At 39.1% G+C, this 26,417-nt stretch overlaps 2 long non-coding RNA genes across 2 annotated transcripts; one reads left to right on the forward strand and one right to left on the reverse strand.

The window, feature by feature from the left end:
- Positions 1–326: 326 nt before the first annotated feature.
- LOC132605827 (uncharacterized) lies at positions 327–8,342 on the forward strand. The gene is made up of 2 exons (XR_009569468.1): positions 327–454; positions 7,846–8,342. It is a non-coding gene; the product is annotated as an uncharacterized LOC132605827 (long non-coding RNA).
- A 10,025-nt stretch (positions 8,343–18,367) lies between these two features.
- On the reverse strand, positions 18,368–20,871 carry LOC132604971 (uncharacterized). Its single transcript, XR_009568948.1, has 3 exons — positions 20,568–20,871; positions 19,536–19,625; positions 18,368–18,847 (listed from the first exon to the last, which is right to left on the reverse strand). It is a non-coding gene; the product is annotated as an uncharacterized LOC132604971 (long non-coding RNA).
- Positions 20,872–26,417: the final 5,546 nt, after the last annotated feature.

Here is a 26,417-nt window from a genome sequence, read left to right on the forward strand (position 1 = left end):
TATAATTAATTTAGATAATTAATTATGGTTATATATGTAAATTTCTTATTATATGTTTAATTATGGCTACAATTGAAATAATCAATTAGTTAGTCGAATTGGGCCTTAATTGAAATAATAAAATTCATGTTTTAATTCAATTAGCGCCATACTTGTAAATCCAGTATTTTGTGAAAATTAGTTGTGTTTTAAATTAATTGATTATTTAGTTTTAATTAAAATGCTTAGTAAATGAATCCCTTTAAATTTTACCTACTCATTAATTTGCATTTTTGTCCCTTATATACACATTAATATATATATATATATATATATATATATATATATATATGCTTCCCCTTTCCCTTTCCCTTTTTTTTCTCTCGGAACCCTAGCACCGCCATGGAGGCGGTGGACACGCTACTACGTCACCTTGCCATTTGTGGCAAATTTCAGACGTACCATGCTTTCGCAGGTCTGGTATGGCTGTGTTGATATGCATTTAATGTTTTGCATCTTTGCTATCAAATATTGTCCAAACATGGTATATTTCATCTTTTTTGCTTTGTTTTTAGTCGATTCAACGGTATACTCTGTGAATCTTTAATTACCTTTGGTTGTTTGTGATTTTGAATCTCTGGTTGCTATTGGTTCATGAGGAACCTAGAAGATCGACCTTTTGAGGGCGAGATGTGACCCTTTATTTGCTTTTTGTATCTAATCCTAACCCTACAACATAGATGTGAGGAGGAAACCCATAAGAAGGGGAGTTATCCCACATTGGCTAAAGGAGGGTTTTGGGTTTTTCTATTTAAGGGACCCTATTTCTTTGTTGTAGAGCAAGTTTGAGCATACTAAAAAATATATACTCAGAAGACTCGAAATATTTAAGGATTTTTTCAAAAAATTATTTGAAGTCTTTAGAATTTTCTGAGTCAAGTAAAGAATTTTTAAGAAAAAAAGAAAGGGGAATTTGTTCTCTTTGTTTTTGCGGGGTTTCTGTGGCTGTGCTTGGGTTTGGAGGAGTTCAAATCTCCAAGTTTAAATCTCGATACAAAGCTGCACTTGCAAAAGGTAAAATTCTTTTCATGTTTTTCTTATATTAATTTGCTTATTTGTTGTATATGTGTGGGAGCTACTAGTGTAGTTGTTTGAGTTAGGTTTATATGTGCGAAGTTAAGTCATGTTCATTTTTTTCACTTATTGATTCAATTTTGCATTTGATGTCTACTTAGTCTCTTTTTGAACTCTGTTTGGTATTTCTTGATCCATTAAGGAAGTTTGTTTGCTTATTAAATGAATAATAATAATAGAATATATGGTTAATAATCTATATAGGATGGATTGGGGGATTATGGTTCATCATTGGCTAATTAAGGTTTCATTTACTAAAAGGCAGTTGGTTTTGATGAGATGTATCATGTCCTATCTAAATTAGAGTATCTTTTAAGCTAAAATCTGTCAACTGGTAGGATGAATATTGGAATGAACTCTAAAAGGATTTTGTGTTTAATGGTTGAGTTTAAGGAGAATATGACATACTTAGATTAAGTTGGATATCTCATTAAGTGTTCTTTCATAAGTATTTAAAGTGTAAAGAGTTTAAGCTCTAACCAAACATGTTCCTTGAACTTTAATTTTCCAGTTTAGGGAAAGATTAGATGTATATATACATATATTGGGCATAATAACCTATCTCTTTATTTGTAAATGTTCATGTTCCTGATCATTAGTATCTTTGCTGGTTGTTGCTCACTTTGGTTAAAAATATGTGGAAAGAACCTAATAATAGTTGGGTAATCCCAACAGAGTCTAAACTGGATGCTTACTTGTTTTGACACAATGGTTTGCTATAGGCCAAGGTTGAGTAATTGGTCCTATTTTACTAACTTGAAATAATGGCTAGCTTCTTTGGTTCAGTTTCCCTAGTTTAAATCAATATAATAGTGTTAGTATGGATTTGTGTTTGTCCTACATAGTTTGATTCTGTGAATTGTGTCTGTGAGATTTGAGATGTGCTAGGTAATTATGATGAATTGTTGATTAGGTATTGCTCTGTTTAATAAGTTAGCTAATTATTGTTGTGCAACACCTACAATTCCCATGTTTAGCTGTTTGTTTCCATCCTGAAAAGTGAGAACTTATGTCATGTGAGGTTGTGCTTTGAATCTGATTAATATACCTAGATTTTACTTAAGGCATGTCTTTTTAAAGAAAAAGGGAAAGAGGAGTGTGTTCTTAAACAAGTTGCTAAAATCTGGGATGCAAATGTATTTCTTAACCAAACATGTTCACATGAGTTAATTTAGTCTTAGCTTTGCTAAGCATATTACTTGTAGGAAAATTACTCTAACCTGTCTTGATTGAATTTGCTTATGTGTTGGCTTAAACTGTTTGATGTTGTCTTATATATATAGCCTAACTCAGTTTGCCCAGCTAGAGGTGCCTTTTGTGAGGTGTAATTAAGTTAATCATGTTGTGCTAAGTCTACTCTAGGCAGGATTAATTTGGAAAATCTGTTTGAGCTTAGTTGTTTTGCACAATACCCTCTCAAACTTGTTGGTATTTCTGTATCTTGGTCTTTCCCTTTTCTTTAAGTCTAGTAAGAAGTGTGTTATAACTTGTCTACTTCAGTCCTATGTGTTGTCCAATTTTCATGTCCTTGTTAAAGCTTGAGTCTTTTGAAACATTGCTAGAAAGGTGCACTTTTCACCCTTTATCCTCTTGGTTGGTTATACCTTTGTATGATTTTAAAGATAAGAAAACATGGTCCTTTGAAGGTTATAAACTGGTCCTCATAAACTGCCTGATCATGTGAGTTCATAAGAAGTTGGTTTCACTTTTTTTTTATACAAGTCTAACAGCCTGAACTGCCTATGAGTCTCATATGATATTATTTGGTCACCAAGTCTGTTTGTTTTTGGAACTTGTTAAGGTGAACAAGTTTCGTACATGAACCTCAAATAATTATTTAGTCATGTTTTCTTTGTGGACTGTTGGCATGTTTAAACTAAGTATAAATTATCCTTGTTTTTTTATTTCATGGTAAAGGGTAAGGTATGCCTTGTTGACTTTAAGTTATGCTGTAGGGAAATAAAAACTGTGCCATATTAAAAGAGTTTCATCTGCTTAAAACAGAAGCTATAAGTAAAATTGTAGACTTGTCTTTCTTACGAGGGATATTGGATGAATGCTGTTTTGTCATTAAGTGACCACCCCTTACCATTTGCTGCTATGTGTCATTTGCACTTGTAAATTTGAATTAAGGATATGCCCAATATACCAGATATGCATAACTTGGTGTGCCTCAAGTGTACTAGGACCTGTATATTTGGTATAAATGGGGGATATCTGTTGCACTGTCACGACCCAATGCGCCATGACTGACACCCAATTAAATCCTAGTGGGCGAACCAACACACAAGATCTCTATTCATTCAAGTCTGATTTTATATTAAGCAGGTCTGATTTATTAAGCAAGTCAAACGATTATACTCATTCATGCATCAATTAAACTGGGTAATTCATGCCATAAAATACTAAACAACTGTAGAAGTCTAACTATTACAAATTCCCCAAAATCCGAAAGTCATCGTACAGGACTCTAAGCCAAAAACACGTCTAAGAACTGAAATCTATCTAATAAATATCCATAATGTCCAGAATGAGAAAAGACATCATAAGTAGGAGATCTTCGGGCGGCCTGGCATGAGAAGAAGCTCACCCCAAAATTTGTCAACAAATATCCTCTACGCTAGATGTGAGGACGAGTAGCGGTCTATATATCAAAATCTGCACTCAAAGAATGCAGCAAGGTAGTATCACTACAAACTTTATCTACCGATAAGCATCATAGGCCGACTAAGATTAGTATCATGCATATCATATGAAATCACTAAAATAAACAAGCCAGTCAATCATATATGAACATCAATACATCACAACAAGTCAATCACAGACGAACACCACAAATCACCGAATTGCCGAGAATCACAAACACGTTAACTACAACAGAGATAAAAGCACACTATACCCCCACTCGTTGTACACACATTCTCTCTGATGTCATAACACAGTAGTCATGACCTGCAGGGGACCCATGGTGTCCATGTACCACTCGTTCCGGAACATTCCTCGGACCTGAGCACAACCTCCGCTCCGGAATGAACCTCGGATGCGGGATATAAAAATAAACCTCTCGTTTCTGGAACTAACCTCGGACCACAAGCTCATAATCTAGGCCACATATATGCCTTGTCATAACTTTTATAGAACAGTGTTTCTTACCTCCTCAATATCTATATTCATATCCTCATTTCATGTCACTCTACCCTCGAGAAGACTATATTAACTTCTCATTAAAATACAACCACTATAGATTTAATCACGCAGAAATAATGGCATGAAGCCTACACAACATTAAATCACAACACATAGGAGCTCAACCATACAATATCATGTAATGAATACTAGACATGTTTTCTCCTGACAAGCATACATTCAACTAACCAAAGTCTAGCTCAAGTAAACCATAACCTTCCTCAAAGCAGAGCTAGAACAATGCAAGTCACTCTGCTGAAGCCTTTCCTTTCCTTAAAGCCTCAGAACGCTCAAAGTCTAGAAATGGAGGGCTCAATGAGTCATAATACTCAATCATAAGTTCCAACACAAAAATACCCTTCCCTTAACCCATTCCAAAGGTTGGATGATTTTCTAGGTGATAAACAACCTATTTAGACCCTTAGCGATCATTAATCATCAGTTTATAACCACATTCTATCAATATTCCCATTACAAGCAGTTTTCTATGGCAAGATGCCATTTTTATAGAACCCTAGGCCTCCAATTACTTAGTTTATGTCTCTAAATATTCAATTTATGACAAATAGCAACTAACCAACACATTTAGATGATAACTAAGCGATAATAATCATAACCCAACATGTTTAGAAGTTTCACTAATACTCTAGGGTTTCTAATTAAATTTCACCATTAAAGACCCATGAGGATGATTATAATCGTGAAGGGGAAAGGAATGATAGAATGGAAGCAATGGAACTTACCTCAAAATATTGTCTTGCCCTAGCTTGAAAATTTTCTCCAAATGTTTGTTAGGAAGTGTATTGGGGTGTTATGAATGAGAAAATAAAACTAAGGCATTTAAAAACCACATTCTTCCTCCCGTCGACCGCTGTGGCGGTCCCGCTATAGCGATCAAGTGACCGCTATAGCGGTCCCCAACTTTCTTGTCTGCCAGCTATGGCGGTCTGTTCACCGCTATGGCAGTACCGCCATAGCGGTCTACCTTCTGCCACAGTGGCCACCAATGAAATGGTTGGCTGCTGGAAGCGATTGAGGCACCGACGCAGCGGTAATCCCATCGATGTAACTATCCATTTTGGGCAGTGATGTCGTTTTCTATCCAGTATTTCCCCCTATCACCCCACATTTCATCCAAGGCCTTGAAACACAAAACGAAACATACATACATACATACATACAAAAAGACGCCCTACGAATCAACCCGTGGCCTCGAAATTCCCAATGGATTTCTAAATTTCCATAACGACCGGAAGGGTTCTTACATACATCCCGTAGTTTTGTATGTTGAAATTCATAAGTGTTGATTGTTTTAAGTATGGACATTGGAGTTACCTTCAAGAATATATGAGATTATATGCGCCAATCTTATCGTAGACCTTCAATTTGGTAGGTGGATTCCCCGTAACGCCAAGTAGATTGAGAGAAAAGCTCCGAGACATCTGACCCAAATTTTAGTGAAATTTACAAACTTAACTTGCGACGCCCTTTGTTGACTTTCGTATTACAACTTGTTTGACTTCCAAACTTAACAAGAGACCATTATACAATTCAAATACTTCATGTAATTACTTGCTTAGCATGTGGATCACTCCTAATCTCACCCAAAAGTACAAGTTATCGTATTCCCAACTTGCCGACTTTTGACGAAACTCATGCTTCTTTGATTCATTTACCCTCCAAATCTTCTGCCACTTACTAATATTATTTATAGACTCTTATAACCATTTTTATTAATAAAATCAATCCCTTTTAACCTCAAGATAATTTCTTTTTGAACTTGCGCCGACAAACTCATGATGCGACTTTAACGTGAGAAAATCCGGGGTGTAACAACTACACTGCGTGGCGCTGCTACAGCGCTATAGTGCCACCGACTTCAACCCACTATATAAAGGTTAAAACCCCCATTTTTCTCCATAATAATTTCCCAAAACACTCAGCAACATAAGGGAGCATACATACAACATAAAAGCGAGGATTTTGAGTAATTTCAAGTGACGGAGTATTAATTGAGGTCCGAGTAACGTGTAGTCGCGATTATAGTTTTGTCTTGCGTTGGGATTGACTTGAATTAAAAGTAAATATTAAATATATTGCTGCTCTAGCAAGAATAAGATATGAATATCTCCTTATTAATATTAATTTCAGTTTATTTACGGAGATAAAGTTATTAAATAGTCGTATAACAAGTTGGTTAGTTGAGAAACTTGGAAAATATCGTGTGATGTTTTATGGATCCTATTGGTGTTGATAATGTTGTTGTGATGTTGGTATTGTTTTTGTTTTGGTGGTTATTGGATTGTGATTTTAGGCTAGACATATAAATAGGGGAGATGTTGTCCGAATTTTGGCAGATTCTAAATGGATTTAAATTGAAGGCTCAAGATAAGCATGTGACAATTAGCCTAACAATAGTATAAATGGTTTACATATAGATTTAAGAGCTTGGAAGAATAAACATTGAGTAGTTAAGGAGACCAAAAGTTATGTTAAGGCTATTCCTCTTTCTTTTAAAGACATGATTCTTTTCCTATGAACGCATACACGACTTCCATAATACCTTATTTTCGAAAATACTAGCAGTTCATGATTCTCAAAATCCTTATGATGCTAAAGACGAATGTTTTCTATAAGGACCATGATGAGGATTATAATGATCCCATTTCTGGAGATTCCAAAGTTATGGTTTTAATATCCTTATGAGATTACTGAGCTGGTTTCTAGATTTTTATTATATTTGTTGATGTTGATCTCATCTTATGATTTTGTTCAAAAGGCATGATTCCTATGTTATGATTCCATATATGTTTCCATAACCTTTTTACTCCCAAAAGTTAGAAGTTCATGATTCTTAAAAGCTTCTTCTGATACTAAAGATGAGATGTTTTCTATAATAAACATGATGATGATAATCTTAATTCTAGAAATTCCAAAGCTTATGATTTTAATGATATTATAAGATTATTGAGCTTATTTCATGATTATCTATATTTTATTCATTGTTGTTGATCTCACCTTATAATAATTGTTTCTTCAAGGTGAGATATAGCGATGATGATTGCTCCATAATATAAATCGGAGGTTACTGACCTTACGTCACTCCGATAGAGTCGTAGCTTTTATTTGGCTCTCATGCATGCTTTATATATATATATATATATATATATATATATATGTATTTTCTCACACCGAGTCGCGCTATAGTCGGCCGGGTACGACACCTATTGTGCAACCATTGATCAGTTGGTATTACACATCGAGTCTCGAAAGGGCCGGGTACGCTACACACCGAGTTCCGAAAAGGCCGGATACGTTATATATATATATATATATATATATACACACACACGTATGTATGAAAAAAAGAAATTAAAAAGGTTAAGCATGCATAACACTCGTCTTATGAGGCATCCAGATATACAGGTTATCTCTCTTATTCCATATTACCTTTCTTATCTATTATGTTGTTATTCATACCTTACATACTCAGTACATTATTCGTACTGACATCCCTTCTTGTGGACGCTGTGCTCATGCTCGCAGGTAGGCAGAGAGATGGATCAGACCCGTAGGTGTTCTATCAGCGGATTCTCAGGAGCACTCCACTTACTTCAGAGCTGCTGTCTATTTGGTATTGGGCCTTATGATCATTATTCTATGTAGAGGCTCGTAGACGTGTGTGTATAGTTAGAAATTTTAAAGCTCCACCAGGCCATATTATTGAATAATATATTGGTAGCTTTGTCGGCTGGTGATGACGACCATAATTGTTGATGATGATATAGAGATGCACCATTATGTTATGGTATGTGTCCTTACAGGTTATGACAACCATGAGCTACCTTTAGGGTCCACCCAGAAATGATTATGAGATGTATGCTTAGAGGTACTCAGTAGGTTAGCTCCGGGTGCCCGTCATGACCCTCTGGTTGGGTCGTGACAATATCTCCCATGTGAATTAAGGTTTTGCTTTTTGTTTCAATCAATGTACAATTGTGCCTGGTTTTGTTGGTCTTAATGTGTTGAACTTCATTTGCCCACTTCTGCTACTCCTTTTTTATGACTGAAATTTGAGCTTTCATTTTTCCTTCATCTCTTTCAAAGATTCAGTGGTTCATCTGAGTATGGGCCAGATCCTTAGGCCTTATTAGCCAATTTAATGATGTGATTGTGTACTGTGAGGGTAGTTAATTATAACTAGTTCTTTTTATATTTTTTATAACTTTGTATACAAACACTCCTTTTCATATATATCATGAGTTTAGCACATAAGTGGAGAGGTAAATTAGCACTTTGGGATTAAGCTTAAGTTTTCCCTAATGTCCGCCATGCTTGGGGTTCCTAGAAACCCCTTGGATCTTGTGTGGCATCAGGAGTAAGAGAGTGAAAGTTTTCCTTTTTGTGCTACTTTAGCATCTCTATGGGTGTGCATAGATAGCCATGGTATATTGATGGAGAAATGTGTATATTTTATTTGTATGACAGTGTCTTTGTTAGGCAAATGATTTTATGATCTGCTTCATTCTGTTTTTATATTTGGGCCTGCTTTTGTTTTATTACAATTTATATGGGCTTTAGTACATTAAACTCACAACTTTGTAATTCCGGGCTTGCTTCTTTGTTGTCCCCACCCACATGGTGTGTGTATTTTCAGTCAAGTTTCCTATATAACTGCAGTGTGTGTGTGTGTGTATTTGGTTGATTTCGTGTGCTATATTAAATATTTCTTCATTAAGTTCAATCTATATCGATACTTTCTAATCTCTGTCTCTACTCTCTTTGCTTGCATGAAATACCATTTCTTTGGGGGAATTCCTACTTCGGCCGAAGGCCCAATACCTTCTCTTGATCGAGTCCGTGAGAAATAAATGGGAAAGGGAAGCTATTATGTTTGAAGGCCTAGCTAATGGGTGAAAATGGCACTGATGGGCTTGGGTAGGCCCATCAGTTTGAAAGAAATATATTCCTCCCTCTTTCTTTATTTGTATATGTATATGTTGTATATCAAACATGTGAACTAGTGAAACCCCTATGCATGTGTAGACTTAGGAAATCAAATGTGTAGTATTTTAGGAAGCCGCTCAAAACTTTTTTCTAACTCGCTCAATTTGGATTATTTGTTTCGCACAACTGAAAAAAAAATTGGCATTTAAATCTGATTTTGTTAAAGTTTAATAATCAAACACATATTTTGGATGGAGTAAATTATGCCTTTCTCAAAATGGTTAAATTCGCAAGTTTTTGGACTTTGGCAACGAAAACAATCTGGGGAAAAACTCTTTTTTAAAAGAAGGTAAAATAATTTTGGGCTTGCAGCCCATTAGCTTGAATTATTTGTGAATCTTGTATCAAAAAAAATATATAAAAATGAATTGGTTTGGTAAGTGGAAGAGATGCGGTTTATCTTTGATGGACAAAATGGGCTTTGAGATTTTTTACACTAAGCACAATCTGAAAAATGACTTGAAAAATTGGGAATTTGAAGATTGGTAAAACTGGAGATGGAACATTTTTTAACTCAAATGTTTTGGGCCCAAAGATTTATTGGACTAAAGATATTTTGGACTAACTATGAGGATAAAGGGATTTGAACTTAGAATATTATTGACCTATGACTTCAATAAATAAAAATCAACCAAACTGATTTTGTTTCATAAAACTTATATTTATAAAATACAAAACGGAGGATATACTCCATATTTTCTTATATATATATATATATATATATATATATATATATATATATATATATATATATATAACCCATATGAACTAAGCCCATTTTATTAGGACTAGAATAGTAGGTTTACAAGTTAAACCCATAATCCCTCAACCCTTACAATGGTGGAAACCTAGGAACTAACTCCCGTAATCCCTCAACCTTTGCAATACACCGATTGCAAACACCTCCACTTAACTAGCTCTAGCCAAGGAAACTAAGGTTGACTACCTCTAGCCAAATCCAACTAATACACCTTAGACTAAACTAGCCAAGGGTACCACTTAATAGATTGAAAGGTAAACTGGCTAACAACTACTAAGAATTTGAAATGCCTACAACAACTTCTTATAAGAGAAGAGTAGGTTTACAAGTTAAAGCACATGAAACAAAGCTTAAAACAAACGAAGAGAATAAAACATCTTCAGTGTTGGAAACAGGTCCTTCAGTTTGTGATTATCTTTGTTGCAACACTTGGAGAGTCTTGTGACGGCTGCACCTGTTGGGTGATTTTTAGGTTTTCCAAGTGATACACAATATATTGCAACATGTTGTATATATATTGGGAAGCATTTGGGATGAATAGAGACCACTCATTAAATATTTGACCTAAAGCATGAGCCAGCTCAACTGATGTACTTGTGTGCAATGAGTAGCTCGGCTTTACAGCTGTATCTGCTTATAGTGAAAGAAACACAGAGAGCAAATCACAGACCAGATCTCTATCTGGTTCTGAATCAGTTCGACAATCATCAAAACAACGAATGCACTTGAACTTATTAGTCATATTTATAAACTAACTGTCACGACCCAACCCCGTAGGCCGTGACTAGTGCCCGATCTGGGCACCCGAACCCATCTATTAAATATTATCTCAAATTCTATCAACTCATTCTAGTATATGGCGGAAGCCGACAAGGCTTTATTTCAAATTTAGGTAATTTCCAAAAAAATTTCGGCAGAGTTTCCTTTGTTTTACGGACTATCCAATATACCCTGCACGCAGAAAATACCAACGAAAGCCACACAGGGCTAACCAAGCAATATATAAACATATGCGGACCGGCCGCCTCGGCGAATAGGGTCGCCCAAACAACATATGCGGACCGGCCGCCTCGGCGTATGGGATCGCCCAAACGACATGTACATACATTCATACAGAAAGACCCTAACCCACAAACATGTCCACAGACCTCTAAACAGACCGACCGAATCATATGACAGGACAGGGCCCCGCCGTACCCATGAACGAATATGTATAAATGCACTAACAAGTATATATACCAAAAATATAAGCTCCGGGATGAGAGAAGCACTCCGAATAGCAGAAGGGGGTGTCCTAAACAGGTGGATCACCAAGCTGTGCGTCTGTACCTGCGGGCATGAAACGCAGCCCCCGGAGGAGGGGGTCAGTACGAAATATGTACTGAGTATGCAAAGCAGAAGGTACAGAAATAAGTCTTGAACAGTAATTGAATCAGAAGTATGGAAAATAATACATATCCCAAAAATATCAAAATGTTTATTTCCAAAGTATAAATTATGCATAGGGCACAGGAAAATATGGTCGCCCGCCTGTCGATGGCGCCATAACACAGCATAACACCAGAAAGTTTCAAATCTCCGAATCCCCGGCACACATCACAACACAGCATAACGCCAATCACAGCATAACGCCAAACATATGTGGAACCCGGCCCTCGAGCGAGGAGCTCGGTGAACCATAAACACAGCATAACACCGGAATGTATCATAATACGCACGACAACCGAACCGGCCCGGGAACCGGCGAACGATATCATAGGGCACGAGCGGAGTAGTGAGGAATCATATGCATAAAATCATTATCATAAATCCAAAGATAAGTAAAATAGTCATATTTGAAATCGGAACAATAATTATAACATTTTCTTCCCGAAGTTACCGAAATTACATAAAGGGCATCGCGGGACCCACGGACGAGTATAGACCCGAACTGAGCCCGCCTATGAAAAAAACATACTCATTTTATATCATACAAACTCCTACGAAAATTTCAAAGCAATCCGAGCTTTTCTGAGGAAGTTATGGGCGTTTGAACTTTTGGAATCGCTAAAGAACAAGCTTTGAAACCTAAAATCAACTTTCATGAAATCTTTACAAATCATAAACTCCGAGGATAAAAGGATCAATGTTATGGCATATACGCCCAAGAATACCAAGGAAACAAATACGAATCATAGACAAGCTCGGATTTGCGAGAATAGAGTTTCCTAGAGGCTCGCATCATGGCCTACTTTAACTAAGGCATGCCAAAAGAAAGGTTACTTTACATACCTCAAACGCTCTCCAATACGATCCAAACTCAAGCTAAATCCAACCTATGATTCGGGCTGCCCACGATCTATAAACAAGCCATAAAATGCCAAACATTAGCTAAAGACTTTTTGGGCATTAAATTCCAATTTCGCCCTTAATTCTACAAAAATTTGGGCAGCATTTCCCCTGTAAATAGGCTACCCCGAGAATTTAACTCGGCCGTATCAATCAACAACAACAACAACAACCAACCTAACAACATTAATAATCAATCCGAAAGGTAATACAACAATAATAGCTCTCTTTTCCATCATTCATCAACTTTCATAAATTCAATTCGACGACTTACCTTCAAGCCAAAATCGACGCTTATACGCTCACATACTAACCCGAACCCATACCAAAAACATTTCAGGACATTCTAAGCAATTTATACAATTTTTCCAACAATCCATAAATTTTCCCAAGCTACCCGAAACAGCCCCTAACCGAGACAGCCCCCCTAACTTTTTCTTCATTTCCAAATCATGGTTCGTATCTACAATTTACATTCTAACAATGCTATTTTCATCAATACACAATTTACATTAAATGTACAACAACTTCCAAATCAGTCCGCAATATTTACAACATCAATTTGAGTCAATAAACTTTCATTTCCAACATAGAATTCATGGCGACGACGGCTAAACAATAAGCGATACTAATTCAATTCTTGGCACATAAGGTGACCCATTTTCGGCTAACACTACACATATACATATATGGATGATTCTCAATTGTTCTTCACCTTACAATGATCATAATCAACTAACTAGGCATTAATTCATAATTTCAATCACAACACAACAACACCCATTTACACGGCTCAAGCTCCACATACACAACTCACCTCCAACATTTCATATTTCATGATTTTCCTCCATTATAACATACTACAACATGCATACAGCCTTTATAACATACAAAACATAATGAGTTCTTACCTTTCTTCTTCGACTTTCCAATAGCCTAGTGTTTCCAAAAGATGAAAAATGATGGTTTGATCGCTCCAACGATGCTTCCACGCTACTTAGGGACCTCAAAATAGTGGGTTTACAACAAAGAAATAATTTTGGGATGGCTTGACATGGAGTTGATTTTTCTTAGTCTTGGCCGTGAGCTTCTTGTTGAAGCTCTTCAACTTTTGGTTTTATTTGCTAAGTGTTGAAGTGGTAAAGATGACTTAAGGTCATCTTTTAAGCTTCCACAATATTTATCCATGTGTCCCATGGCCCACACATGTGTTGGACCAATTAAAATTGGCCACACAATGTGTGGGACCATTTGAGGGCCACAAGGCCTCATTTGCAAGATTTTTTTTTAATTCCAATTTATGAATTGTGGTCCCAAATTTTTCCTAAGTGTTCAATGCCAACAATTCCATATATAACTTATGCCTCGAAATAAAATCAAAGGTCAAAAGTCCCGACTTCGAATCCCGGAATAGTCTTGGCTCTAAATTATCATAATTAATCCGGGTTGTCCCAATGTATAAAAATACGGGACGTAACATCCTCCCCCCCTTAAGAACATTCGTCCTCGAATGTTGAATTAGTTCTACGGATCTTACTCAAATCCGGGGGAGTTGCTTTTATAGCCATCACATACAAATCATTCATAAATCAACATAGTCAGACAAAGAATTTGAATTACCTGAAGGTACTGGGAATAAGTGAGGATACTTTTCCTTCATCTGCTCCTCAGCCTCCCAGGTCATTTCTTCGCGGTTATTATTCCGCCACAGCACTTTAACCGAAGCCACATCTTTATTCCGCAACTTTCTCACCTGACGATCCAATATGACTATAGGCTGCTCCTCGTAAGATAGCTCCTCTGTGACCTGTATCTCATCTGAAGGAAAAATTCTGGAAGGGTCACCAATACACTTACGAAGCATGGAAACATGGAATACCGGGTGAACCGCTCCCAAGTCAGCTGGCAAATCCAATTCGTAGGCCACCTTGCCTATTTTGCGAATAATCAGATAAGGCCCAATATATCTCGGACTGAGCTTTCCTTTCTTGCCAAATCGCATAACACCTTTCATCGGTGACACTTTCAGGAACACCCAATCGCCAATCTGAAACTCTAACGGTCGACGTCGCTTATCGGCATAAGATTTCTGTCGGCTCTGGGCTGCCAACAATCTTTCTCGAATAAGTTTCACCTTATCCACGGCCTGCTGGACCACATCTGGGCCAATCAACTCAGTCTCCCCAACATCAAACCAACCGATCGGTGATCTACACTTCCTGCCATACAAAGCCTCATATGGTGCCATCTGAATACTGGAGTGGTAGCTGTTATTATACGCAAACTCAACAAGCGGTAAATGATCATCCCGGCTACCCCTGAAATCAATAGCACAGGCACGCAACATATCTTCCAATGTCTGAATAGTGCGCTCGGCCTGTCCGTCGGACTGGGGATGGAAGGCTGTACTCAGGCTCACCTGGGTCCCCAATCCCTCCTGAAACGATCTCCAGAACTTAGCTGTAAACTGGGCACCTCTATCGGAAATAACAGACACAGGAACTCCATGAAGTCGTACAATCTCCCTGACATAAAGCCTGGCATAATCCTCAGCTGAATAGGTGGTCCGAACCGGAAGAAAATGGGCTGATTTCGTCAGCCGATCAACAATAACCCAAATAGAATCATACCTCCGTGGAGTGCGAGGTAGACCTGTAATAAAGTCCATATTAATGATCTCCCACTTCCACGTCGGTATCTCTATCTCCTGTAATAGCCCACCGGGCTTCTGGTGCTCAATCTTAACCTGCTGGCAATTTGGACACTGAGCAACGAACTCTGCTATATCTCTTTTCATACCGTCCCACCAATATAGGCATCTGATATCATGGTACATCTTCGTCGACCCTGGGTGAACAGAATATCGGGCGTAATGTGCCTCGCCCATAACCTGTCGCCGCAACCCTGCAACGTCAGGTACACACAATCTGCCTCTGTGAAATAACACTCCATTAGGTGAAATCTCAAACGGAGTCTTCTCCTGTGCCAGCGCTGCGTCTCTGTACTTTGCCAGAATAGGATCCTCATACTGATGCCGCTTAATATCTTCTGTAATAGAGGACTCAGCAATACCTCGAACAGAAACCCCAACATCTCCAGAATCAGCCAAGCGAACTCCAAGACTAGCCAACTGATGAATATCGCGAACCATTTCTTTACTCTCTGATGGCACGTCTGCTAGGCTGCCCATAGACTTGCGGCTGAGTGCATCCGCCACAACATTAGCTTTCCCAGGATGGTAGAGAATGTCAACATCATAATCTTTCAGCAACTCTAACCACCTCCGCTGCCGCAAGTTCAGCTCCTTTTGCCTAAAGATGTACTGAAGGCTCTTATGATCTGTACAAATGTCAACGTGAACCCCATATAAATAATGTCTCCACATCTTCAAAGCATGAATGACCGCGGCCAGCTCCAAATCGTGAGTAGGATAATTCTTTTCATGTTTTCTGAGCTGCCGGGAAGCATAAGCTATCACCCTGCCGTGTTGCATCAACACACATCCCAAACCAATACCAGAGGCATCACAATAAATCACATACCCATCTGGACCCTCCGGAAGAGTCAGGACTGGAGCCGTAGTCAACTTCTCTTTCAGCAACTGGAAGCTACGCTCGCAAGCATCTGACCACTGAAACTTAGCTCCCTTCTGAGTCAGCCTTGTCAAAGGCGCTGAAATGGAAGAAAACTTCTCCACGAATCTCCGATAATAACCAGCCAATCCCAGAAAGCTACGCACCTCTGTCGGCGTCGTAGGTCTAGGCCAATTCTTTACGGCCTCGATCTTCTGGGTATCCACCCGGACGCCATCAGCCCCAATAATATGTCCCAGAAATGCCACTGAAGATAACCAGAATTCACACTTAGAAAATTTAGCATATAATTCCTGGTGCCGAAGTGTGCCAAGTACCGTCCTCAAATGGTCTGCATGCTCTGCTTCTGACCGAGAATAAACCAGAATATCATCGATAAATACGATCACAAACATATCCAAGAACGGTCTGAATACCCGAGTCATCAGGTCCATATATACAGCTGGGGCATTTGTCAGCCCAAAAGACATAACTCTGAACTCATAGTGCCCATATCGGGTCCTGAATGCTGTCTTGGGAATATCAGCCTCTCGTACCCGTACCTGATGGTAACCCGATCGCAGGTCTATCTTCGAGAAGTACCTGGCACCCTGCAGCTGATCAAACAAATCATCAATCCTGGGGAGGGGATATTTATTCTTGATGGTTACCTTATTCAACTACCGATAATCAATGCACATCCGCAGCGAGCCGTCTTTCTTCCTCACAAATAATACTGGAGCTCCCCAGGGTGACGCACTAGGCCGAATGAAACCCTTCTCCAATAAATCTCTCAGCTGCTCTTTCAATTCTTTTAATTCTGCAGGTGCCATTCTATACGGAGGAATAGAGATAGGCTGAGTGTCTGGCAACAGATCAATAGCAAACTCTATCTCCCGTTCGGGAGGTAGACCCGGAAGCTCATCTGGGAATACATCTACAAATTCATTAACCACTGGGACTGACTGAAGAGTCGGTGCATCTGCCTCTAAATCATGAACACGGACCAGATGATAAATATACCCCTTTCTGATCATTTTCTCAGCCTTGAGGTATGAAATAAACTTACCCCTCGGCGATACTGTATTACCTGCCCACTCTATAACTGGCTCCCCTGGCAATTGGAATCGGACTATCTTCTTTTGACAATCAACATTAGCATAGCAAGAAGCTAGCCAATCCATACCCATAATCACGTCAAACTCGATCATATCTAACTCTACCAAATCCGCCTTAGTGCAGCGGCCACAGATAATCACGGAACAATCTCTATAAATCTGACTGGCTATAACAGAATCCCCTACTGGTGTAGCTACCTCAAAAGGCTCTATCGGTTCGGATTCTATCCCAATTTTATCAGCAACGAGTGGAGATATAAATGACAATGTAGAACCAGGATCAATCAATGCATACACATCACGAGAGAAAACCAGTAATATACCTGTGACGACATTAGGCGAAGCCTCCTGGTCCTGTCTGCTGGCTAAGGCATAAATGCGGTTCGAAGGACCGCTAGAACCCGAAGCTCCGCCACGACCCCTGCCGCGGCCTGCTGGTGCTGGAGTTCCTTGCCCCGCAGGGCGCATCGCCACCGAGGCTGAAGATGAACCACCGGCTGACCCGGTAGACTGAGCTGAACTGCCTGTACCACCTCTAGCCGGACAGTCTCTCATCTGATGGCCCTGACGGCCGCACACAAAGCATGCACCCGTAGCTCGGAAACACTCTCCCGGGTGCTGTCTCCCACAGTAGGAACACAAAGGTCTGGGTGGCCTCATCTGACTGCTGGAACCTCTGTTCAACTGTGAACCTGAAGCCCTGGAGCTCGGGCCTGCCCCTGAATATCCGACACCCTCAGATCTCCTGCCGGTAAACTGTGGGGGTGTACCCCGGCCTGACGGAGGAGGATGTCTGCCTGACTGCTGCTGCTGAGGCTGTCCGCCTCGAGAATCTCCAGAATAAACTGCGAATCTGGCCCTCTTGGGCGGCCTCCTGTCCCGATCTCTGCTAGAATAATCAGCTCTATGTCGGTCCTCCATACCCAGGGCATAAGCCTGTAGTCGGGCAATATCCATGTCTTCCTGCAATGCCACCGCCATACAGCCATCAATCAAATAGCGGTCTAACCCCATCACGTATCTGTGCATCCGATCAGCCATATCTGCTACTATAGCAGGTGCATACCGGGCCAAAGAATCAAACTCCATATTATACTCACGGACGCTCCGACCCCTCTGCTGCAGATGCAAAAATCGGTCAACCCGCGCCCGCCGTAACTCTGGGGGCAAAAAGTGGTGAGTGAAAGCAGTCACGAACTCGTCCCAAGTAGCTGGGGTAGCACCCTCACCCCTGGATAGCTCCCAGGACTCATACCAGTGAGCAGCAACATCTCGTAGTCTATGCGAAGCCAACTCAACAGACTCAGTCTCTGAAGCCCTGACCAAATCTAGTGAGCGCCGCATCCCCCGAATAAAGTCATGGGGGTCCTCGTCGGGCTTAGACCCGTAAAACTCTGGAGGGCCACATAATAGAAACTCTCGAACCCTCAGGCTGTCACGCCTATCGTCATCATCATCATCTCTCCGCCCGCGTCTGCGAGCCTGTCCCGCTACCAGAGTGGTCAATAACTGCACAGCCTCTCTCAGTGTCCTGTCCTCCGCCCCTTGCTGAGGAGCTGGAGGCGCGGGAGCTGAAGCCCCTGGAGCTAATGGTGAAGCTGCTCCAGACTCCTCTGACGATGAAGACGTAGCAGAGTCGGCTGGCCGGGACGTAATATCACGCATCATCTGAGCAAGGGTCCGAGTACCCTTCTGAGCCCGGCTGGTCTCTCCTACTACGCCCTTTTTCTTCTGGGCGGCCGTCGCCTTTTTCGGAGGCATCACTGAAAGAAAAACAACAACAGATCAAAACAGAATCATCCTAATAGCACAGTTCTATCGCACGATCTAAGATCAGAAGAAAAGACAACATCCTAAATGTCCTGTAGCCTCCTGTTTATAGATGTGGTGCACAACACACCGATAAACAAGACTCTACTAGACACGATCTGTGGACACTCCGAGGACAAACCGCTCTGATACCACTTCTGTCACGACCCAACCCCGTAGGCCGTGACTAGTGCCCGATCTGGGTACCCGAACCCATCTATTAAATATTATCTCAAATTCTATCAACTTATTCTAGTATATGGCGGAAGCCGACAAGGCTTTATTTCAAATTTAGGTAATTTCCAGAAAAATTTCGGCAGAGTTTCCTTTGTTTTACGGACTATCCAATATACCCTGCACGCAGAAAATACCAACGAAAGCCACACAGGGCTAACCAAGCAATATATAAACATATGCGGACCGGCCGCCTCGGCGTATAGGGTCGCCCAAACAACATATGCGGACCGGCCGCCTCGGCGTATGGGATCGCCCAAACGACATGTACATACATTCATACAGAAAGACCCTAACCCACAAACATGTCCACAGACCTCTAAACAGACCGACCGAATCATATGACAGGACAGGGCCCCGCCGTACCCATGAACGAATATGTATAAATGCACTAACAAGTATATATACCAAAAATATAAGCTCCGGGATGAGAGGAGCACTCCGAATAGCAGAAGGGGGTGTCCTAAACAGGTGGATCACCAAGCTGTGCGTCTGTACCTGCGGGCATGAAACGCAGCCCCCGGAGGAGGGGGTCAATACGAAATATGTACTGAGTATGCAAAGCAGAAGGTACAGAAATAAGTCTTGAACAGTAATTGAATCAGAAGTATGGAAAATAATACATATCCCAAAAATATCAAAATGTTTATTTCCAAAGTATAAATTATGCATAGGGCACAGGAAAATATGGTCGCCCGCCTGTCGATGGCGCCATAACACAACATAACACCAGAAAGTTTCAAATCTCTGAATCCCCGGCACACATCACAACACAGCATAACGCCAATCACAGCATAACGCCAAACATATGTGGAACCCGGCCCTCGAGCGAGGAACTCGGTGAACCATAAACACAGCATAACACCGGAATGTATCATAATACGCACGACAACCGAACCGGCCCGGGAACCGGCGAACGATATCATAGGGCACGAGCGGAGTAGTGAGGAATCATATGCATAAAATCATTATCATAAATCCAAAGATAAGTAAAATAGTCATATTTGAAATCGGAACAATAATTACAACATTTTCTTCCCGAAGTTACCGAAATTACATAAAGGGCGTCGCGGGACCCACAGACGAGTATAGACCCGAACTGAGCCCGCCTATGAAAAAAACATACTCATTTTATATCATACAAACTCCTACGAAAATTTCAAAGCAATCCGAGCTTTTCTGAGGAAGTTATGGGCGTTTGAACTTTTGGAATCGCTAAAGAACAAGCTTTGAAACCTAAAATCAACTTTCATGAAATCTTTACAAATCATAAACTCCGAGGATAAAAGGATCAATGTTATGTCATATGCGCCCAAGAATACCAAGGAAACAAATACGAATCATAGACAAGCTCGGATTTGCGAGAATAGAGTTTCCTAGAGGCTCGCATCATGGCCTACTTTAACTAAGGCATGCCAAAAGAAAGGTTACTTTACATACCTCAAACGCTCTCCAATACGATCCAAACTCAAGCTAAATCCAACCTATGATTCGGGCTGCCCACGATCTATAAACAAGCCATAAAATGCCAAACATTAGCTAAAGACTTTTTGGGCATTAAATTCCAATTTCGCCCTTAATTCTACAGAAATTTGGGCAGCATTTCCCCTGTAAATAGGCTACCCCGAGAATTTAACTCGGCCGTATCAATCAACAACAACAACAACAACAACCAACCTAACAACATTAATAATCAATCCGAAAGGTAATACAACAATAATAGCTCTCTTTTCCATCATTCATCAACTTTCATAAATTCAATTCGACGACTTACCTTCAAGCCAAAATCGACGCTTATACGCTCACATACTAACCCGAACCCATACCAAAAACATTTCAGGACATTCTAAGCAATTTATACAATTTTTCCAACAATCCATAAATTTTCCCAAGCTAACCGAAACAGCCCCTAACCGAGACAACCCCCCTAACTTTTTCTTCATTTCCAAATCATGGTTCGTATCTACAATTTACATTCTAACAATGCTATTTTCATCAATACACAATTTACATTAAATGTACAACAACTTCCAAATCAGTCCGCAATATTTACAACATCAATTTGAGTCAATAAACTTTCATTTCCAACATAGAATTCATGGCGACGACGACTAAACAATAAGCGATACTAATTCAATTCTTGGCACATAAGGTGACCCATTTTCGGCTAACACTACACATATACATATATGGATGATTCTCAATTGTTCTTCACCTTACAATGATCATAATCAACTAACTAGGCATTAATTCATAATTTCAATCACAACACAACAACACCCATTTACACGGCTCAAGCTCCACATACACAACTCACCTCCAACATTTCATATTTCATGATTTTCCTCCATTATAACATACTACAACATGCATACAACCTTTATAACATACAAAACATAATGAGTTCTTACCTTTCTTCTTCAACTTTCCAATAGCCTAGTGTTTCCAAAAGATGAAAAATGATGGTTTGATCGCTCCAACGATGCTTCCACGCTACTTAGGGACCTCAAAATAGTGGGTTTACAACAAAGAAATAATTTTGGGATGGCTTGACATGGAGTTGATTTTTCTTAGTCTTGGCCGTGAGCTTCTTGTTGAAGCTCTTCAACTTTTGGTTTTATTTGCTAAGTGTTGAAGTGGTAAAGATGACTTAAGGTCATCTTTTAAGCTTCCACAATATTTATCCATGTGTCCCATGGCCCACACATGTGTTGGACCAATTAAAATTGGCCACACAATGTGTGGGACCATTTGAGGGCCACAAGGCCTCATTTGCAAGATTTTTTTTTAATTCCAATTTATGAATTGTGGTCCCAAATATTTCCTAAGTGTTCAATGCCAACAATTCCATATATAACTTATGCCTCGAAATAAAATCAAAGGTCAAAAGTCCCGACTTCGAATCCCGGAATAGTCTTGGCTCTAAATTATCATAATTAATCCGGGTTGTCCCAATGTATAAAAATACGGGACGTAACACAAACTAAAAATAAAAGAAAACAAATAATGAACTTCAACCAAGAAAGAGCGAATTTTTATCGGAGAAGAGATAGATATAAGGCTATGACCACTAACAATTCAGTTGAGTCTTCCAATCGTTACACCTATTGATTTCCTGGGTTACTACTTGACGAGTTAATATTTACTTTATGATTATCTTCCGAGTTGCTCACAAGTCCATACAAGCTACTCCAACACCTATATTCCTATGGTCATTAGAAAATAACAAGAACACATTTGAATCTCCGTATTCAACTAAGTGAGGCTAAAAGGTATATTCCTATTCTCAATAGCAAAACGATTACCCCAAAGGGATCACGAATAAGCTCTATTTATTCTTATTATGCATGCAAATTTCCTATTGCTAGTTCAATTCACATGCCACAGATAGTGTTCAACTATTTCGACAAATAATCAAATAATTAAGACCAAGAATAAATAAATAACCCGAAGTTGGACAACCAATAGGTAAAATGATAATCAAACATCAACTTTCATGTTTGAGTCAAAACTCTAGAACAAGAGTTAGCTCCACATAGACATGGAGGAAAAATAACAAATCATCAAAATAAAAACGTAAAAACGAGTACTACAAAGAAGAGAAGGTAAAACCCTTTATAACTACGGCTTCCACAGCGGTTTCAAACTCTCTATAGGTTCAAAGTTATGTAAAATATGAATTTATGGGATACCAAAAGGCCTGAGTTTTTTTTTTTCTTTTTTAAAAAAACTAAATCCCGAGAGAATTGGGAAATCTGCGGAAGTTGGCACTCTGTCCGTGCGCCGCGCCACGCGCGCAGAATGAATTGCAGAGACTTTTTTTTTTTCCTAGGTGATTTCACGCCAAACTTACTACATAGACAAATTCTTGGTAATTCTATTTTGCTTCCACTTTAATTAATTCCCATTGCAATGCTTCCTCCAATCATCAACTCATCATTTCCTAATCCTTAGCCATTCATGATGTCAGGTACTTCAATTCGAGCTTCAATTGTATATTCTTGCGTTTAATATCAAAGTTGGCTTCAGCAATTTTGGCCTTTGGTTCTCTTTTCCTTTTCTTTGTTTTTGCCGCTTTTTATTCAATTTTGCTCCAAATCTCTTCATCTTCACATCGCTTTATTCCTACATAGTAAAAATATAACATAAAGCCCAACTCACGATAATTAATACTTAAAAGACGATTAAAAGTACTAGAATGTGAGGCAACAATGGCTAATTATATGCATTTTTTGCCGAACATCAAAACGCCGGGAAACTTCCTAATGTTTCCTTGTGAAAACAGTACAATTTAGGTTTTTCGCACCGACATTCAATGGGTAATGGCCATTAAACATTTTTCAGCTGGAAATCAATGAGAAAACTGAGATTTTTTGTAGTGTGTGCGTGTTACAACCATCAGAGTCAATACCTTTTTGTTTACCTTATATTTTCAGGGATGAAGTAATGAATTTTACATCCAAGATGAGTATCCAAGTTTGACTCTGAGAGTCAATTTGATCCTCTCTTTTAGTGATGAAGCCTTCAAGATAGAAAAACTAGTGTCTGATGATCAGGAAAGGATGTGCTAATAAATTATACTCCACTATAAGGAGTTTAAGTTCTACTTTATTTTTCAATCGTCACGTAAGATAATAACAAGCTTTGATATAACACATAAAGCTACAAATTAAGAGTACTATATATTCGAATATAATTTCACTACAAGAGTACATGCTTGCTCAAGCAAGATTACGATTATAGGGTAAAGGTTACAATAATGCAGGTTGTGCATTCCTAATACACTCCTTATCAAAAACTATATTGTTCTATTTTAGAATGATTATTGAGTTGTTAACTGAACATTACAGTTCAAAAAACATGAAATCTGAAAAGAAAAGAAAAAAGATAACATGCAGCATCACTATAATTTTCGGAAAAGAAATATTAATTTAATGTTTGAGTCAAGTATCTCAAAGATATAAATGGGGAAAGAAGCAAAAAGAAGAGGAGAGATAACATGCCTTGGTGGTTTGCTATTAAAAATTGTGAGAAGCAATTTAGTTTCACTTGTAGTGGAGTAGGTTCAAGTGTTACTTGCAGCCACCCAAGGCTCAAGGTCATGTTTCGTCATATATAGGAATGAAAAATTAATTGATACTTACAACGTTTTTAATTCATTGAAAATGTGTAGTACTATTCAAGTGGAGGTGAGGAAAGGACTTCCTTCCAAGGGAACAATATGAATAAGGAAAATGATCAACAAAATGATAACTTTTCATTGTAAAATCAAATTCCCAAGGGAATATATATATTTTAACATGTTAAAACTAAAGAGAGTACATTTATATGAAACTGCAAATCATCGTCAACCTGACAATTACAGTTCATTCATAGTAGCCACAACCAATAGCATGATCATCATCCTCAATCTAAACCGTTAAAAAAGGCTCCGAAAAGCTGTTTTTAAAAAGGATGAAGCTAAAGATACAAATTTAATGACTGCTACTATGCATTTTCTATTAATCTGAGAACAAATCTTTCAATGAAATTCTCAAGAACACAAAAAGCATCACTCATCCATCCCTCTTGTCTTTAGGAATTCATATTCTTCAGTTCATATCGCAGTAATGTCCACACATGGAGGAAAAAATGGAGGAAAAAGCTAAGTGTCCACAAGGAAATATGAAAATTGCAACATAATATGCAACTTTTAGAAATGAATTTCTACTATTATGTCATCTCCAATCTTCAACACAAAGATGCATATAGGTCAGGACCAAAGACACTTCAGCACAAACAACTATCAATAGGATCAATACTACTACGAGAAACCTGAGAACATAGAAAACACAACCGAGCCATTCGCTAGACATGATGAAGAATAGCTCAATGAAGACAATTCCTAAAGGGAGGGTTCCTGCTCCAATCACCAGCAACCAAGTCGGGAATCTATTCGCCGGAATTTTGCAAGGAATTTGATTATTGCGAATATGGGTGTCACGACCCATTTTAGGCTCTTGCGGGCACCTACCTTCCCACCTTGGTAGGCGAACCCCCTCATTTATATTACGTTTCAATCACACAATATTCCATTTAAAGCATTTGGTAATTAAGAAATACAACAGAATTTCATTTATAAATATTCAATAAACACAAGGTTTATAGGTTTACAACAACACCAATTTACAGACTCGATACGACTTCCCATGACCTGGTCTAGACTAGTACAAGATCGACTAATAATCTCAACATTTCCACTACACTCTAAGACTCAACCCCCGTCCCGGATAAAGTGGGAGGAGGCCTTCCAGATAGGCACCACACATTCCGCATCATATCAATCAAATACTTGAAACAATCTACACCTCAAAAGAGTGTAGCAAGTGCAATATCAGTACAAACACGTGTACTGAGTAAGTATCATATTGGTAAGGAATTCACGAATAATGATGATAATCGCTAAATCAAATCACATAGCCCAAAATAGTAGATCCCAACGTCAATATAACTTAAGTCCCAACTACTCTTCAATGAGTTATAAGTTGGTCAACACCTATACATGTCTTCAACCCCTTTGCAATTCCCACGTCACTCGCGTGTGTTTTAGGAGCGAGCTCATTGTTATGACACCTTTTTATCCTACCTTGCTTAAACAATTTACTACCAATTTTAGGTTAAATTCACAGAGCACAAGTCAACAATATAGTTCACAATCATAGAGTCCAAATGTTCGTCATTGCCTATGTATAGCATCTAAACCCAAACAGGATAGCCTAAATATATTCAATCCAATCCAATCACCACAACAGAATCATCACTATTCAATCATCACAACAGAATCATCACTATCCAATCATCACAATAACTCAATCCAGTCATAATGCAATGCGGTGCAATAATGGTATGAATGCGATGCCATGCTATACAAATGAGGTGTACACATGTACTCCGATCGGAAATATTGACATCTCGGTAGCACAATCCAGCGTGACTCGCGAAGTCTAAGTGCCACCCGTTCCGAATCTTTACCCAACAGACAGACGGGACCCTGGGTAATTGCTCACATGGGGAGTCTCACCGGCACCACCGTGGGGACCCGCGGAGCCCATGCACTAACAACGATTCCGAGATAACATCGGAATCGGCCATGCAACAACGATGCTCGAATATAACCATCGGACATCGGCCTCCTCACAATTACTCAAAAGAGTCTATCAAATATTAGTTTCACAAATCAACGATTCCGAAATTGAACCTCGGACATCGGCTTTCTCACAATCACTCAAGTAAAGAGTTTACCAAATATCA

Source organism: Lycium barbarum, chromosome 8, assembly GCF_019175385.1.
Source record: "Lycium barbarum isolate Lr01 chromosome 8, ASM1917538v2, whole genome shotgun sequence".
Lineage (NCBI taxonomy): Eukaryota > Viridiplantae > Streptophyta > Magnoliopsida > Solanales > Solanaceae > Lycium > Lycium barbarum.